Raw genomic sequence first — 19,199 nt, 5'->3', positions numbered from 1 at the left:
ACGTTAATCTGTTGTGTGTGTGTGTAGCGTGGAATTTGAGTGGGAATTTGCGGTTCGCCGTCTGTGAGCCATCGAACGTCCATACCCGAAGGAGTGATTTCCCAGTCGCCTCTTGAGGACACTTTTGCCTATCTTTGGCAGTGTGACTGTCAACCGAGCGGGATTCTGGTCTCGATACAACATCGTTCTGACGATCGCTTCAACATCGACTTTGGCTTGATGCCAGGATGCGGGATAGAGACATTGGGAATGTTCTTTTCGCTCACTTGGAGCACAGTGAGTTACATTGTACGAAACTGATGGTACCATCATAGGAATGATATTGTAACGAATTTGAGAAGTGTAACGGTTTTGAGAAGGGTAACGGTTTTGAAGTGTAACAATTTTGGAGGAAGTGTAACGAATGTGAAAAGTATGGTTTTGTTGTGTGTAACACCCTCGTAATGTAAATAATGGTCGCAGCCGTCCTCCTAGTTAATTCCATGAAACTTACACACAGGCCACGATATATCTTTTTAAATAGTTTATTTCCTTATTCCATGTAGGCTAAATATGTGTTTCCCACTAGATTGACTCTGCATTGTATCAAACGAAATAAGCGTAGGCCCCTTTCAATTTCCCCAAACATCTCCGCTCTCCAAAGTTCCTTTCAAAAGCGGTGCGAGTGGTGTTCAATCCCGCAAGCCGCCATTGCCCATGTGCTCATCTCGGAGAAGAGGGGGGTAGGAGCCGCCAACTCACAGGCGTGGCACGTCGTCATGATCAAAGGAGGAATCGGACAGCCCTAACAGCCAACCAGCACCTCGGTTAGCGACCCGGTAGGCGTGCACTCGCAGCCGGCGGCTTGATTCCGCCCCGAGTAATAAAAGCGACTGGAAGGGACTGCTTCGGGAGATGAGAGAAGCGATGACATGCGAGAGGAGCTGTGAGCTGAGCTGTGAGCTGTGAGATGAGAGACGCTCCAAGCCAAAAAGGAGAGGTACTTGGAGAGGAAACCAGCTTTGGAGAGACGCGCTGAGAGGAGGGAGACGGCTCCACCAGAAGGAGAGGAGCAGGTGTGACCGAGCCAGCGCGTGACGTCTACAGCATCAGCAGCGTCGACGCGACCGAGGGTTTTCCTGCCAAAAACGCGAAGAATTGGGAGCTGCAACCCTCCAGCCCTGCCGGTTGCAGGGACCTGACCCTGCCTCCCTCTCCAGCAACCCACCTCCGCCAATCCTGCCTGCAATTTCCCCCGTGTAAGTGTGAATGTCGTCTGTCTTGAATGTTGTCCTGGGGTTAAGTAAATTGAATAGTATAAGTTAACGATTCACTGTGTGACTGCTTCTTCCATCCATTGCTTGTAAATAATTTTGGTTGCTCCTTCTTTTTGCTTGTGTGTGTATAATAAATCTGTTCTTCCTCCGTACTCTGTCTTCTTCTCTTTTCCTTCTCTTTCGGTCGCTTTAGAGGTTTCCCGATTGAATATCTGTGGTGCGATCTGGTCAACGTTGGGGGAGTCGGGCCAATTGGGGATCCTGTAACGGTCTCGGTTGGACCATCCGCTCGGCCCATCATAACATCTAAACCGCAACCGTAACAATTGGTGTCAGGAGTGGGATACGGACCCGAAGCGCGCTTAAGGCGCTCAAAATTACAAGCTGCCGAAATTTGTTGTGTTTTAAAGAAATAAAACCCGAATTTTGAAATCGCGCCATGGACAATCAAGGCGATCGGATGTCGGTGGGGGAGATAGACGGGTTAGGGGTAACCCAGGACTTAGGGGAAGAAAGGGAGGAGGAGAGCAATGAGGAGGCGGTTGAGGGGGTATCAGACGCACAAAATGGCGTCCTCGCGCACGAGGTTGCGGGAGCGCAAAATGGCGCCTCGCACATGGCTGCGGCGGTCGCACCCGCTGCACAAGTGGGAGGGATGGCCCAAATGCAGGCCCTCATGGAGCAATTTATGGTACAAATGCAGGCGTCCCTCAACCTGCAGAAGGACAATATGAGGGCTAACAGTGAGCAAATGAGGGCTGATAGTGAGCGATTGGGTGAGCGATTGGAGGGCCAAATGGGGGTAATGGGGAACCGGATGGAGGCTCAGAATGAGCAATTGGGGGTAATGGGGAACCGGATGGATGCTCAGAATGAGCAATTGGGGGTAATGAGGGACGAAGCGAGGGGTACCGGTGAGGGGTTAGACAAGAAATTTGGGAAGTTAGACAATAATTTTGAGGAGTTAGACAAGAAATTTGGGAAGATAGACAATAATTTTGAGGGGTTAGACAACGGGATAAAAGAGGTGAAAATGGGTTAATGGGGTTAGAAAATAGGATGGAGGACAAATTGCGGGAAATAGGGGAACAATCTGCCAGGGAAATCAAACGAATGGGGAACCAGATAGAGGAGGTGCAAATCGGGTTAGAAAGTAAACTGGATGCTCAGAGGGATGAATTGGGACAGATGAGGGTGGCATCTACAAAGGAGATGGAGGAAATACGACGAGGTGTAGATGAGGAGGTTTCGGGGCTACGCGAGGAGGTAAAGCGAGGTGAGAAGCGTATGGAGAAAGAGGTGAGGAATAATACGGCTAGGTTACAGGGGGGAATAGAAGATCTGACGGAGGAGGTGGAACAGCTGACGGAGGGACAAAAAGAACTAGTGGAGCAGGTTCAAAAGAACACTGCGGTACTAGGAGGGTTAAAGGCGACACAAAAAGAAATTAAAAATGACTTGATAGCGACACAGAGGCAATGTCAGATGGTACGTGAGGAACTGACAATGAGGGTGGACGAGGTGACAGAGATAATGGAGACAAAGGACCGGCAGGTGAGGATGCACATAGAGACGGTCACGGTAGCCTCAGAGGACGAACTTGAGGAGACGCACCGGGAAATAAAAGAGGTGAAGCAAAAATTAGAGGAAGTGGAAGAAGAGGTGAGTGAAATTAAGAAGGGACGGACAGAAACTAAGAGAGAAATAAAGGAGGAGGTAATGGAATAAGTACAAGGTCGGTGCTCAACTCATGATGTGCCGCTCACTAACCAAATAAAGAGTTTGCAGGTGGCAAAAGAGGTGCGGAGACGAGGTGCCAAGGTGAGTGGCGAAATATTCGGCAATGTATATGATGTGAGGAAAGCTTCAGTCGGCTTGGGGATTGGTTTGGATCCGGGTGTTCGTGAGAGGCCGTTGGTGAAGTGTGTGACATGTCAGGTGTGCGAAAAAAGAGGTGTGCGAGAATGTCTGACCATGGGTGTGTGAGGAAAAAGTGTGCGCCGACCAGTGAGTGTGCTGTCGAGAGTGAGTCGGTCGTAGCGCGTGTGCGAGGGAGCACATGGAAGCGCGGTGTGGTGAGAGTTACAGAGGATGTAACGAAAGAGTGTGCGCAAGAGGATGCGCGAGAAAGGTGTGTAACGGACGGGTGCATGGGGAAAGCGCATGCTGTCAAGAGTGAAGGAGAATGCACGCCTGTGGTGAGAGTTATAGAGGATGTAACGAAAGAGTGTGCGCAAGTGGATGCGCGAGAAAGGTGTGTAACGGACGGGTGCATGAGGAAAGAGTGCGCTGTCGAGAGTAAGGGTGAGTGCGCTGTCAAGAGTGAAGGTGAAAGTAGTGAGAGTGACACGGAGCGTGAGTTGGTTGTGACAGGTGAGCGAGGATGTACACCTGGAATGAAAGGATGTACACCTGGAATGAAAGGATGCACACCTGGAATGGTAGAGCGTGTGTGGGAATGCACACTTGAGTTGGTCGTGAGGCACGTGGTTGGGTATGCGAGTGAAAGCACACCTGTGATTGTCACAGAAGAGGTGACCGAGGAAGGGGCGCGAAGAGGTGTGTTGGTGAGGTGTGCGAGCGACGAATGTGTGCCAAGGTGTTCGGTGGTCAGGTGTGTGACCAAGTCTGGGAGCGGAATGAGTGTACCGAGGTGTGTAAGGAAAGGTACGAGGAGCATGGGAACAGCTGGAGGTATGAGCAAGAAAGGGGTAGCGTATGCGTGTAAGCATCCAGGTGAGGCATCGACGGTAACCGGGTTAGCGGTTAGAGCGACTTATAGCCGAATCGGGCCCTCGGTGCGTGCCGGGCTTCGCGTGCCGCGAGAACCAGCGGGGATCCGAGCCACGGCGGGTTCGAAAGGACCGCCGTACGCGATCCACGCTGGGCCTCGCTTGGAACGGCCGCGTCCGTGCTCCACTAGGCGGAGCGGGCAGCCCGATAGGAAGGGTCGTCATGGCGACCACTTTTTGTTGAGACGTGCCGGCAGGTCGAGATCGGGACATTGGATGGCTCCACGCCGAGGTGGTGCGTGGGATCTCGGCCCGGGTAAGCCCCCGTCCCTGCCCCGAATGCGGGACGTATCCAGCCGCTGGCACAAAACAACCCGCATTCATTGCTCGGCTGTACGAAGCCGAGCTTTAGAAGGGAATTGGCGCACCGAGAGGATCTAATAAGTAGACGGGTGATGAGGATAGTGTTTTGGACCCAAAATTAGAAAAAGGCAAAATTTGATGATGGTACGGTGATTGGCAGTTGATTGGCTGAAATTTGGTGTGCCAAATTGATAGTGGGACCTCCCCGATGTGGTGGGATGGGCAATCCACCATCCCTCACACCTGGGGGGGGGGCAAAGGAGCACTAGTTATGGGGTTGATGGCAGTGAAAACTAGCCCGGGTGGGTTAGGATATAATGTGTAGGGCCCTAGAGATTGACATTAGGTAACGTTAAGGTTTAGTTAGTGACTGATACCTGTAGTGGGGACGCAGGTAGATTAGTGTGGATGATAATGACGTGGGAGCGCAATAGTTTAAAGGGACGACTGGGAAGCGCAAGTTTCAGAGGGGAGTAGTTAGATGAGATGATGCCGTGTGTGTGAGGATTGAACAGGTGTGATTGCACAGGTGTGCAACTGAACAGGTGGATGGAGCAGTGTATGAGTGAGTGATGGTGATGTGTATTGTGATGACCAAATGGTCCAGGAAGAAAGGAGGGTGCAGGTGGCACCAGGTGTGAGGGCACAGGTGTGCAACAACAGGTATGGAGAATGGTAGGGTGGAATAAATGGAGTATTGGAATGAGTGGTGTGGAGAGAGTTGGAAGTTGTGGAGTGGAGTGGATGGTGCGAAGGTGTGAATGGGGGAAGAGTGGACCCCCATCACGGATACCCGGGGCAGGTAGTGTAAGTGTTAGGTAGAGGGTATAGGTAAATTGTGGTTGGATATTGGCATCTGTGGTGCGGGTGAAAGAATGGTATTTGGATGGGTGCATTAGTGTTGTGGAAATGGCTGGGCGTGTAGCCTGTTAGTGTGTGTAGTTGGTTGGGGCACTCCACCACTGTGAGGATGTCGGCCAGGTGAGGCCGCAGGTGGGCTCTGGGAGCCGGTAGTTGTGGATGGGGCCCGAGGATCTGGAGGACGGACCCGGGTAGCCCAGTGCCAGAGGGCACCAAGGGGTGACAGAGCCAGGAGGGGCCTTCCCAAATTAGATAGGTTAGGTAAGGAGCTAGGTAAGCTCGGGTGGCAACTACAGTGGTGGAGGTGTGCAGGTGGGTAGACCTGCTGGGAGAGCTACACGTCACAGCCCAGAAATTGTGCGAGGGCACCGGGAGATGAATCGGGGGAGTGAGACCCCAAATTGAGAAGCACCACAGTTTGGTCAATGGGAATTGGTTTTTAGAACCCATAGTGTAAGTTGGCCAATGGATTGGCAGGGAGAGACCCCGGGTAGTGTAAAGTGTGTTAAAATCATTTAGAGGATAGTTAGGATGAAGGATCTCCTCACACCATCTGCATCCACTCACCTGAGGTGACAGGTACTCCGCACCATGCCATGTTTAATTATTTTTAATGCAAATGTTTTGGATTGTGAGACGCATCATGACGTGGGTGTGACATTGTGCGTAATTCCATCTCTCCCTCCTTATGAGGATTGATGATGAATTGGTGATGGCAAATTTTGAAGTAGAGGGATTGGAGACGAATTTGGTGTAGAAGGGAAAGATGGGGAAGACAAGACGTAGTGACGAATTTGTAAAGGTGTAAATTCTTGTAAATATGGGGTAAGGGCAAGGGTAGTGTAGGTGACAGGGGGGGTGACGTACGGTAGGGACGAGTTTTTCTCACTTCGCTCTCCGTACGCACTTCACCCTGCATTGCCTTTATTGACGTGTACCCTTGTGACCTTACCCCTCGCTCATTTGTCTTCCCCCCTTTTGTCTCCCACTTGAGGACCTGTGCGCCATTGGGTGCCGAGGGGAGCGTGCGTGAGGTGGCCATTGTGCACACGAGATTCCCAGACCCAGCATGCATTGCATTGATGTACCACTTTATGGACCGCTGTTCTGCGGCCAAGTACCACTTGATGGACCCCAGGTTCTGGGGCAGGGCACCTCTGTTGGAGACCGGCCATAGTGGCCAGGGAATCTTGCTTGCGGACCTCGGTAAGGTGGCACCTTATGCCAAACAGGTGGACCACCCTTAGTTGGCCCCTGAGGCCTAAATAAAAATGAACACAAGTTGTGCTTTTTATTATTTCCAAGTAGGCCGCATGAAGCCAGAAGACGTCGGGAAGAACATCGGCCCAGCAGAGAAAGAGAAGACCACCACCAGTTGTTTTGTTGTGTTTATTATGAACCGTGGTGACTGTGCACCGAGTGGTGCTTTTGGTGCTTGGTGGTGCTTCTGGTGCTTTTGGGTGCTTTGGTGGTATTGGTACTGGTGCATCGATGCAATGCGTGCTGTCTCCTCCCTCCCAACAGGAATTTCTTTTTCTTGTTCCCTAAAAAAAAAAAAAAAACACAGGTCCTGGGTTGCGTTGTAAATAAGAAATAACGTCATTGTAAATAATGCTCCCCACCGTAAATGTATAGTTTGAGAACACTTCCGTAATTCGGTTAGCTGTGGGCTTGAGTCTGTTAGACAGGGTGCAATGCAATAGGGGGACATACTTATTTGTGTTTTAAGATTGTCACACTCAGGGTCAGGTTAATTGTGGAGGGAATTACACCTACGTGTCACACTAAGTTAAAGTTTTGTAGGCCCGAGTACGGGCCTGAAGAAAGGAGGGTGCAGTGTAACGAATTTGAGAAGTGTAACGGTTTTGAGGAGGGTAACGGTTTTGAAGAGTGTAACAATTTTGGAGGAAGTGTAACGAATGTGAAAAGTATGGTTTTGTTGTGTGTAACACCCTCGTAATGTAAATAATGATCGCAGCCGTCCTCCTAGTTAATTCCATGAAACTTACACACAGGCCACGATATATCTTTTTAAATAGTTTATTTCCTTATTCCATGTAGGCTAAATATGTGTTTCCCACTAGATTGACTCTGCATTGTATCAAACGAAATAAGCGTAGGCCCCTTTCAATTTCTCCAAACATCTCCGCTCTCCAAAGTTCCTTTCAAAAGCGGTGCGAGTGGTGTTCAATCCCACAAGCCGCCATTGCCCATGTGCTCATCTCGGAGAAGAGGGGGGTAGGAGCCGCCAACTCACAAGCGTGGCACGTCGTCATTATCAAAGGAGGAATCGGACAGCCCTAACAGCCAACCAGCACCTCGGTTAGCGACCCGGTAGGCGTGCCCTCGCAGCCGGCGGCTTGATTCCGCCCCGAGTAATAAAAGCGACTGGAAGGGACTGCTTCGGGAGATGAGAGAAGCGATGACATGCGAGAGGAGCTGTGAGCTGAGCTGTGAGCTGTGAGATGAGAGACGCTCCAAGCCAAAAAGGAGAGGTACTTGGAGAGGAAACCAGCTTTGGAGAGACGCGCTGAGAGGAGGGAGACGGCTCCACCAGAAGGAGAGGAGCAGGTGTGACCGAGCCAGCGCGTGACGTCTACAGCATCAGCAGCGTCGACGCGACCGAGGGTTTTCCCGCCAAAAACGCGAAGAATTGGGAGCTGCAACCCTCCAGCCCTGCCGGTTGCAGGGACCTGACCCTGCCTCCCTCTCCAGCAACCCACCTCCGCCAATCCTGCCTGCAATTTCCCCCGTGTAAGTGTGAACGTCGTCTGTCTTGAATGTTGTCCTGGGGTTAAGTAAATTGAATAGTATAAGTTAACGATTCACTGTGTGACTGCTTCTTCCATCCATTGCTTGTAAATAATTTTGGTCGCTCCTTCTTTTTGCTTGTGTGTGTATAATAAATCTGTTCTTCCTCCGTACTCTGTCTTCTTCTCTTTTCCTTCTCTTTCGGTCGCTTTAGAGGTTTCCCGATTGAATATCTGTGGTGCGATCTGGTCAACGTTGGGGGAGTCGGGCCAATTGGGGATCCTGTAACGGTCGCGGTTGGACCATCCGCTCGGCCCATCATAACATCTAAACCGCAACCGTAACAATATATTGGTTGTACAATTGATTAATATTGTTGTTGCTGTTATTCTTGTGTGACCTTAACACAATACTTGTTTGTTGGTAGCAATTGGTGTGGTTTCACCATTGATCTTTGACACACAGAATATCACATCTTTCTGCCGTGACTCCTCTCGGGGCTCGGAGGTACACCGTGAAAGGGGTTTGGGGAGGAGCAAGTAACAAGCTGATATTTGGACATGCCAATGACCAGGTGATTTGGCTGCAAAGGCTATTTTTACTCACGCCAGGGAGTAATGCATTCACTCGTGTCCGAGTGTGTGTGTGTGTGTGTGTGTGTGTGTGTGTGTGTGTGTGTGTGTGTGTGTGTGTGTGTGTGTGTGTGTCTGTCAATGAAAGAGAGGGATAGAATTGTGAGGAACAGAAATGAAAAAACGAGATGTGTGTGTGCTCGTGTGTTGGTGAACAAGATATCTGGAAAAGTTCTGAACGGATTTGGATGAAAGTTGGTGGGATGAAAGCCCTTGGGATAAGGAAGAATTGATTAGTTTTTGGTGAAGCTCAGTATATTATTCCCGATCCAGGAATTTTTTGAAGGATTTTTTTACCTTTGGAAGATAGGGCTCATTTTCTTTTAACATTATCTTCTATTTATTCTATATTTAACATTGTGATATGAAAATAGTTTTCATATTTGTTGTAAATGTAGTTTAAACTCGTGGTTATGCGTTAGAGCAGTGTATTTTTTTTAGCAGCGTCGTCTTCAATGTTCATTTTTTTTTCTAATAAAGACATTCTGTCATTTTAAAATCACCAAAGTGTGTATTAGGTTTTCACGTTTCATAAAATGTATCGTTTGATACGTATAATGCTTTAAAACTGTTTTTTGTTTTTTGTTTTTTGTTTTTTTTACCTCAGAAGAGATATCAACATTTAATAGCTCAGCGAATGTCATTCGCGGTGTCAGTATTTGATGAACTTATAAAGACTTAGTTCCAGATTTGTCAATGGCTGAGGTATATTAACAAACAAATAAAACAGATTTGGCAAAATTCCAACTTTAAAAAAAAAAGATCGCATATTCACCCAGGGTTGTGAGTGGCTGAAGAAGAAGAAACCTCGCATGGGCTTCCCGGACCAAATAAATCATTCTGTTTCTGGCTCTGCGATTTTCAGGTTTTTTTATTTATTATTATTCATTTTTTGAATACAATATCGAGGCTCGTGAAAGTGCTAACATTAATCATACAGAAAGACAAACCGACACATAAAACATATACCATGGGGAGCGGTAGACAAGATGGGGCGAGAGGGGGAGGAACACAAACACAACGTCTGAGAGCAGGGACATCGAGAGATCTGTGGGAGGGAGAGGGCTTTGGGGCGGGGAGGCATGGGAAGGGGGGGGGGGGGGGTGGGAGAGGTATAAAACATGTGGACACTGCCAGGACTTCCAGGAAAGATGTTGGAATTTCAAACAAGGTGGATCTGGGGTGAATTCGTGGGGGAAGAAAAGATCAAGGTTTTGGATGGGGAAAGATAAGAGATGGTGGTGAACAGCTGTTTTAAAGACCTGGAGTGAGGAGTGGGATTGAAGAGAGTGAGGGAGTTTATTCCAGAGGTGGGAGTGAAGACGAATGAAAGAGTGAAGGTGAGCAGAGAGCCGAGATTTCGGCAGTTTAACCATCAGAGGGTTGCTGGCAGATCTTGTGCGACCTGTAGGAATATTTTGAGGACAGAGCACAGACAACGCTGGGGGAGCAAGGCCGGAGAGGAGTCGGTAGAACACAGAAAGACCACCAACCTGCCTGCGGTGAGTGGGTGAAAGGCCTCGGAGTTCGCTTCATCGCGGGAGATTCCAATAATTCTGAAAGCTTTGGTTTCAACAGTGTAAAGACGAGCTCAGTGTGGGGCAGGAGCACCAGCCCAGAGGGGACAACAGTATTCCATTGAGCTGCAGATGAAAGCCTTGTATGTGGTGAGGAGCTCAGGTGTGCCAAGGAAGGACTGAGCACGACGGAGGATGCCCAGTCGGCGACTGGCTTTGGAGGCCAGATTTGAAATGTGGTTTTCTCAGGAAAGATCATGGCAGATAGTGAGACCCAAAAGCTTGAGTGACAGAACTTCTTGTAGAGGATTCTTCAGAAAGTATATGGGAGGGTTGTCCAGTCGGTCTTTTCGGAAAGACATAGTACGAGTGTGAGATTTGTCAGGTTTGCAAGACATGTTCCACTTGTTTGAACAGTCTGTGATTTTGTCCAGGTCTGCAGAGAGTGAGGAGGCTGCAGACTGCAGACTGCCAATCTGAGGGATGAGGAATGGAGCGGCAGAGGGTGGAGTCATCAGCAAAGAGATGGGGAGGATTGCGTTTGAACTACACCCAATCGTTTTATTGCGTACCCATCTATTCAGTCCTATGCTCAACAACTTCGTCATTCTGGTTTACAGTTGTTGAGCAAACGCAGGAATTGTCTTCTCTTGCGTTTTGGTCTTGGTCTTTTAAAATGTGATCGTCACCGTGACATTCTTCCTCCGACCCGACAATCCGTGTCTCGATATAATATGCAACTCAGGAATGCTCAACATCTTGACCTACCTCGGTGTAAGACTCAGAGATACAAGAATTCAACAATTCCTTTTTTGATTGAAATGCTTAATTCTGTTATGTAGGTGCATCTTACCATAATTCACCAAATGTCCATCTGTCTGTTCGGAGGGAACCGTAAAAACTGCTGAACCGATCGCAAAGATATTTTGGGTGGGTAATCCTGGGACCCCTGGGAGTAAAATAGGCTATTTAGTTTTCCCAATTTCAGCTTTCGTCTCCAGCATTCTCAGGTTTGGACTCCCACATAACATTCGCGTTCGCGTAATGTTCATTGTGATGATGTTCTCATTGTGACGATGTTGTGACGATGTATGTGTTCGCGGTAGTGTTTGACGTGAAGGTGTGAACGTAATTTCGTAATGTTTTTCATTTCGTAATCCTTTAATGAACGTTTAATGTTTAATGAACGTTTAATGTTTAATGAACGTTTAATGTTTAATGAACGTTTAATGCCCTTCGATGTCCAGGGCTGCACGCGCGCTACAGTGGACTTGCCAGCGTGTACCTTGCCCTTCGCCGTCAGGGTCGGGTAAACCGCTGAGCCCCATCTGTGATGGGGACTGGGGCTTGAGACAGTGTACTTCATTAAAAGTATAACAAGGCGGCCATCTTGGATTTTGACGTGGCGACCCAATTTTCAATAGCGTTCTCCCTTGTGTATAGATACACCCACACACCAGATTAGAAGTTGGTACTTCGCTTATTTTTCAAGATATTCCGCTCACAAGGTTCAGACATACATGGGGTCAGACATAAATGGCGGCGGCCATCTTGGATTTTGACGTGGGTTGCACCCACACACCAAATTAGAATTCGGTCCTTCGCCTACGCACGCACGCATGTACATACGCACGCACGGACGGACACACGGAAGGAGGGGAAAACCATAGTACCCCTTTCGCTCCGTGGTGCGACGGAGGACAATAAACGCTGTCTCCATCGATCTTGCCAAGGCCGTAACAGCTATCGGCTCAAAATCCTTTTAACTGTTGATTTGGTACAGTGACACGTATCGGGAATTTGGTAGACGTATCGGGAGTACATATGACATAGCGATTGTGAACACTATTATCGAGCACGATTCACGATCACGATCATCACCATCATAGTGTATCGATCACGATTTGAAACACCATGGAATAATATTTACCGATATGAACAGTGATGTGGCTTTTATTGAAATTCTAAAGATACTGTTAAATTTTTGATGATTTACGTGTGATATGATTCAACGGATGTTTACATGAATCGTTTAAAATAAAATAAAACCTTCAATTTCTGATATTTTTTTTCCTTTTCATTTGGCCTTCCCAATTGAAGCCCCGCCCATTGGGCGGGTACCGTTGCCAGTTCATATAAACATCCGTCAAATCATATCACACCTAAATCATCAAAATCAAAACAGTATATTTAGAATTTCATTAAAAGCCACATCACTGTTCATATCGGTAAATATTATTCCATCGTGTTTCAAATCATGATATTGTGGCGGACACAAAAGCCCACTGGCGTGGTGACATCATTCCGCGCACCAAGTGGGCGGTGGCCACGCCCGAGGGGTAGGCGTGGCCTCATGATATACACCGGGCGCGCAGCCCGGAGCGCGCCAGTGTTACAGTGAGCTCCTGAAATAAAGACGCTTATAAGTTACCGCTTGTCCGCTTCCTCCTTGCTCGCAAGCAGCGCGCGTAACGCCGCGCTTTACTGGTGACCCCCGACGTTGGATCTGCCGGAGCGATCCTTCCACACGCGACGCCATTGCCATGGCCAACTTCATCAAACTTCCCGAATTTTGGGAGGCTCAGGCCGAAGTCTGGTTCGTCCAGGCCGAAGCCCAATTTCAGCTTCGGCGCCTCACCGGCGATGACACGCGCTATTGCCACGTCGTCGCCTCCCTCGGGCCCGGCACGGCCGCTCGAGTTGTGTCCGTCCTTCGCCACCCACTGGACGGCCACAAGTACGAGGCACTCAAGCGGCTACTCCAAGCTACGTTCGGCCTCACGGACGACGCACGGGCCGACCGCCTCCTGGATCTCCCCGAGCTCGGTGACACGCGCCCGTCGGTCCGAATGGACCATATGCTGTCACTGTTGGGCGACGAAGCCCCCGGTTCTCTATTCCGGGCGCTTTTACGTCGCCAACTCCCAGCGCAGGTTCGCCTCGCGTTGGCCGGGACCGGGCTAACGGAACCCCGAGCATTGGCAGCCAAGGCGGACAAGTACTTCGCCGCTTCGGACACGCGGGCGAGAGTCGGTGTGGCCGTCACGGCCCTCGTGGCTGATGCTGCTGATGCTGCTGCTGATGCTGCTGATCCACAGCATCAGCTTATACAGCATACGCAGCATGCTGATACGCACCTCGTGACCGCCGCCACGCCCCGCCCACCGCCGCGGCGAAAACCGCCACCGCGGGGAAACCCGCCAACTCCACCGGCCTGGCGGAGCCAGCCGCGCTCCTCCAGCTCCACCACCTGGTGCTGGTTCCACGCCAAGTTCGGCCACGAAGCTCGGCAGTGTCATCCGCCATGCTCCTTCAACAGGTCGGGAAACGCCCGGGCCGGCGCTCAATAGTGGCGATGAGCGCCGGCCGTTCGAGCAGCCTGCTGTTCATAACGGACACCTTCTCCGGGCGCCGTTACCTGTGCGACACGGGAGCGCAGGTGAGTGTTGTTCCCGCCGGCACGTCAGACAAGCACGCCGCGGGTGGGGGCCCCGCGCTGCTTGCCGTGAACGGGACGCCCATCCGTACGTACGGAAAACGCTGCCTCTCTCTGCGGTTCGGAGGGCAGGTTTTCCGATGGACGTTCGTCACCGCCGACGTGCCCATGGCACTGCTTGGCGCGGACTTCCTGTGCGCTAATGGGCTCCTGGTCGACGTCAAGCGCAGACGTCTTGTCCAGGCCGAGACGTTCAGCTCGCTCGCTTGTGCGTTGCCCAGCTCAACGAGCGGCTTGCCAAGCGGCTTGCCGAACGGTTCGGTTCCGGCCACGTTGGTCTGTACGCTTCCGGCAGCGGACGCATTCACCCGCCTCCTCGCCGGCTTCCAGGCCCTCACGCGGCCCACCTTCTCGGCGGGGGCCGTCAAGCACGGGGTGGCCCATCACATCCCCACCGTCGGGCCACCGGTCAACGCCCGGGCACGCCGCCTCGAGCCGACGAAGCTGGCGGTGGCAAAAGCGGGGTTCGCTACCCTGGAGCGACTCGGCATCGTTCGGCGCTCAGAGAGCGCTTGGGCGTCGCCGCTGCACATCGTGCCGAAGCCCGGTGGGGGATGGCGACCGTGCGGGGACTATCGCCGTCTCAATGACGCCACGACTCCCGACCGCTACCCCGTCCCCCACATTCAGGACTTTTCCGCCCGTTTGGCGGGCATGTCCTTCTTCTCGAAGGTGGACCTCATACGCAGCTACCATCAGGTCCCCGTCAGGCCAGAGGACGTCCCGAAGACGGCGGTCATCACGCCATTCGGACTCTTCGAGTTCCTGCGCATGCCCTTCGGTCTGAAGAATGCGGCTCAGGCGTTCCAGCGACTGATGGACAGCGTCCTGCGTGACTTGGATTTTGTCTACGTCTACCTGGACGATATCCTCGTCGCCAGCGCGTCCCGCGAAGAGCACCTACGCCACCTCCGCACGCTCTTCGAACGCCTGGGCCAGCATGGCCTGATCGTGAACCCCGCAAAGTGCCGGTTCGGCGCCACCATAATCGATTTTCTGGGGCACCGTGTCACCAGGCACGGAGCCGGCCCCCTGCCGGCCAAGGTGGAGGCGGTGAAGGGGTTTCCGCGCCCCCGCACGATCAGAGGGCTGCAGGAGTTCCTGGGCATGGTGAACTTTTACCATCGGTTCCTGCCCCGTATCGCCCAGCTCCTGCGCCCCCTGCACGAAGCTCTCCGAGGTACGCCGGGCAAAGGCGACGTTACCTGGACCGAGCAGATGGACACGGCGTTCACGGGCGCGAAGCTCGCCTTGGCTAACGCCACCATGCTCGCGCACCCGGCGCCCGATGCACCGATCGCCCTCACCACCGATGCCTCGGACTACGCGGTGGGCGCGGTGCACGAGCAATGGGTGCGTGGAGCTTGGCAACCGCTGGCGTTCTTTAGCCGGCAGCTTTGCCCGCCCGAACGCCGTTACAGTACCTTCGACCGCGAGTTGCTCGGGCTTCACTTGGCGGTCAGGCACTTCCGCCATCTGCTCGAGGGCCGTGCGTTCACTGCCTTCGTCGACCACAAGCCGCTGATCTTCGCGATGGGCAAGGTCACCGAGCCGTGGTCGGCCTGGCAGCAGCGTCACCTCTCGGCCATGTCCGAGTACACGACGTACATCCAGCACGTCGTGGGGAAGGACAACCCGGTGGCAGATTGCCTTTCCCGGGCCGTCGCCCACGCAGTCCACCTCGGCATCGACTATGCCCAGATGGCAGCAGACCAGGCCGCTGACCCCGACGTCCAGGCCTTGCGGACCGCCGTCACGGGCCTCCGCGTCACCGAGGTGGCGTTCGACGGCGCGGGCGCGGCCCTCTTGTGCGACGTCTCCCTCGGGCGTCCTCGCCCCATCGTGCCCGCGGGCTGGCAGCGCCAGGTGTTTGACACCATCCACGGCCTGTCCCACCCGGGCGCGAGGGCCTCCCAAAGGCTGATCGCCGACAAGTTCGTCTGGCATGGCCTCCGGAAGGCCGTCCGCGGCTGGGCCAGGACGTGCCTCGCGTGCCAGCGCGCCAAGGTGCACCGGCACACCCAGGCCCCGTTGGCCCCGTTCACGGTGCCGGAACGCCGGTTTGACCATGTCCACGTGGACCTGGTGGGACCTCTGCCCCCCTCGCGGGGTTTCACCTACGTCCTCACCATGGTGGACCGCACCACCCGGTGGCCGGAGGCCGTGCCCTTGGCGTCGACAACGGCGGCCGATGTCGCGCAGGCTTTCATCGCCACCTGGGTCGCCCAGTTCGGCGCCCCCTCAGACATCTCGTCCGACCGCGGCCCCCAGTTCACCTCGGAGCTCTGGGGGGCGGTCGTGCAGGGGCTCGGGGTCCCGCTGCACCGAACCACGGCCTACCACCCCCAGGCTAACGGCCTGTGTGAGCAATTTCACCGCTCATTGAAAGGCCCACCTCGACGGCCCACCTCGACGTGGACCATCCACCGCCAGTGGCCCGACCCCCACGTCGGGGCCGCCTCCCTGCGGGCGGACCCCCGGCACCGCCCAGCCCCGCCGCCACGCCGCCCCCCGGTCCTGCACCCATCCCAGGGGCAGCCAGGGGCATCCCACCTGGCATCCCTGCACCCCGGACGCCGCCGATCGCCAGGGGGCGCTTCGGCCGGGTCATTCGTCTGCCCCGCAAACTGGCCCTCCAGGTGCGCTGGAATTCTGGGGGGGCGCGTGTGGCGGACGCAAAAGCCCACTGGCGTGGTGACATCATTCCACGCACCAAGTGGGCGGTGGCCACGCCCGAGGGGTAGGCGTGGCCTCATGATATACCCCGGGCGCGCAGCCCGGAGCGCGCCAGTGTTACAGTGAGCTCCTGAAATAAAGACGCTTATAAGTTACCGCTTGTCCGCTTCCTCCTTGCTCGCAAGCAGCGCGCGTAACGCCGCGCTTTAATATCAACTGTACGCTTTTCTTTAGGGAAAATAATTGAATGATTTTGTACCTCTTCTTCAGCTTAGAACTTCAGGATAGACGACATTGCTGATAAAAGTTCCTTTTCTCGAATTGCACGAATATGTGAATTGTGATTGTTTCATTGTGATGTTTGTGCGGCGACGGGCGGTGTGTATAAGGGGCAGGGACTTAATCAACGCGAGCTGATGACTCGCGCTTACTGGGAATTCGTCGTTCGTGGGACACTGTCTCAAGCCCCAGTCCCCATCACGGATGGGGCTCAGCGGTTTACCCGAGTCTGACGGCGAAGGGCAAGGTCCACACAGGCCCGTCCAGTGTAGCGCGCGTGCGGCCTCGGACATCGAAGGGCATTACATGTTCATGAAACATTAAACGTTCATTAAAGGATTATGAAACGAAAAACATTGCGAAATTACGGATTGCATGAATATGTGAATTGTGATTGTGTTTCATTGTGATGTTTGTGCGGCGACGGGCGGGGTGTATAAGGGGCAGGGACTTAATCAACGCGAGCTGATGACTCACGCTTACTGGGAATTCGTCGTTCGTGGGACACTGTCTCAAACCCCAGTCCCCATCACGGATGGGGCTCAGCGGTTTACCCGAGAGCAAGATACACGCTGGCCCATCCAGTGTAGCGCGCGTGCGGCCCCGGACACCGAAGGGCATTAAACGTTCATTAAACATTAAACGTTCATTAAAGGATTACGAAACGAAAAACATTATGAAATTACGTTCACACCATCACGTCAAACACGACCGTGAACACATACATAGCCACAACATCGTCACAACGAGAACGTCGTCACAACGAACGTTATGTGTATGTTATGCGGGAGTCCAAACCTGAGAATGCTGGAGACGAAAGCTGAAATTGGGAAAACTAAATGGTCTATTTTACTCCCAGGGGTCCCAGGATTACCCACCCAAAATATCTTTGCGATCGGTTCAGCAGTTTTTGCGGTACCTTCGAACAGACAGACGGACATTTGGTGAATTATAGTAAGATGAGGCGTTTCCAATGCAATGGCAGATCAAACACGAGCGGGGGGAGGGGCGAGTTATGGGGGGGAGGGAAGGGGGGTTTGGGGGAGAATGCCGCGGCTTACCCGTCGGTCTGACGGTGTCTTCACCCTGAAAATCAACTCAACCCGACGCGGATGTAAAATGTACAAATAGAAATATTTATTACGCGATGGAAGAACTAAAACCTTGATTGGGATCCCACTCACAGACTTCAAATACAGCACAGGGGAATGAAGAATAAAATAAAACGTTGTGTCCGTGTTTGTGTTGGGCTTATCTCGGTCTGTGTCTCGGGTCGATCATGCTCCGTCCGACGTGGCTCCGGTCGGCACGAATCGCTTGGCTCGTCTGCTGGTGTTCCACCGGCCCTCCCAACGACTAGAACGAGTCGAGTGCAGCTCGCTCCTCCGGCTGTGCCCGGACTCGTCTAGCGGAGTCGCCCCCTTGTCCGGAACCAAGATGAGAGGTCCGCCAGCACAGGAACGCGCAAAGGGCAACAAAATAAGAAAGGAATGGTCTCCATTGCGGGAAGGCAGGAAGAGGCAGAGGCGAAGAGGGAAGCGAGAAGAGGAAAAAATATCCGTCTCCGTTTACCTCTATCAGACGTCTTCTGATGTCAGCTCTCTATCTCTGCCAATCAGTGCGTCGTTTCCTTGCGGCTTTTTGCGCCTTCCTCACGTCCTGGTCTTTTTCCTCCAATCAGCGCGTCGTTTGTTGGAAGCTCGTCCGACCGTGCAACGGTCGCACGTCCTTGTGGTGTCCAATCAGTGTTGCGCGTCCTTCATCCTCCCTATTCTCCAACCGGTGCTCAGGTTGTTGCTCGCCCCTCCCCCTCCTGTCAATCACGAGTTCTCCGAGGCGTGACTCTCAGACAGCCTGTGCGATGTCTGCTTGCCATGGCGCCGTAGTGTGCGGTCGCTTGCTGTCTGCTCTTCCGGTCAGTTTTATCGTCTTGTGGCGGAAGGGTATCCCAGTATCCCAGAAGGGTATCCCAGTCTCAACATCGACGGTATCCCAGTATCCACCTCCCCTCACATCCGGAATCTTGGCGTCATCTTTGACCAAACCCTTTCCTTCGACAAATACACTAAACAGATGACAAAGTCAGCCTTCTTTCACCTGAAAAACATTGCCCGTCTCCGCTCATCCCTCTCCTCCACGGCTGCAGAAACCCTCATCCACGCCTTCATCACCTCCCGTCTGGACTACTGCAATAGCCTCCTCTATGGTTCACCCTCAAAAATCACCAATAAACTCCAATACATTCAGAACTCCGCTGCCCGTCTACTCACTCATTCCCGGACCCGTGACCACATCACCCCCGTCCTTTACAAGCTTCACTGGCTCCCCATCCCCCAGAGAATCCAGTACAAAATCCTCCTCTTGACATACAAAGCCCTCCATAACCTGGCCCCATCCTACCTGGCTGACCTCCTCTCCAGACACACTCCCACCCGCAACCTCCGCTCTGCTGGTACCAACCTCCTGACCCCCTCCATCCGGACCAAATTCAGATCCTGGGGGGACAGGGCCTTCTCCATCGCTGCTCCCACCCTCTGGAACTCACTACCTCACACCATCAGAGACTCCTCCTCACTCACCACATTCAAAACATCACTAAAGACCCACCTGTTCAACGCTGCATTCAACATTCAACC

Source organism: Myxine glutinosa, chromosome 6 (genome assembly GCF_964187855.1).
Source record: "Myxine glutinosa chromosome 6, kmMyxGlut1.1, whole genome shotgun sequence".
Taxonomy (NCBI): domain Eukaryota; kingdom Metazoa; phylum Chordata; class Myxini; order Myxiniformes; family Myxinidae; genus Myxine; species Myxine glutinosa.
This window is presented reverse-complemented; position numbering follows the sequence as displayed.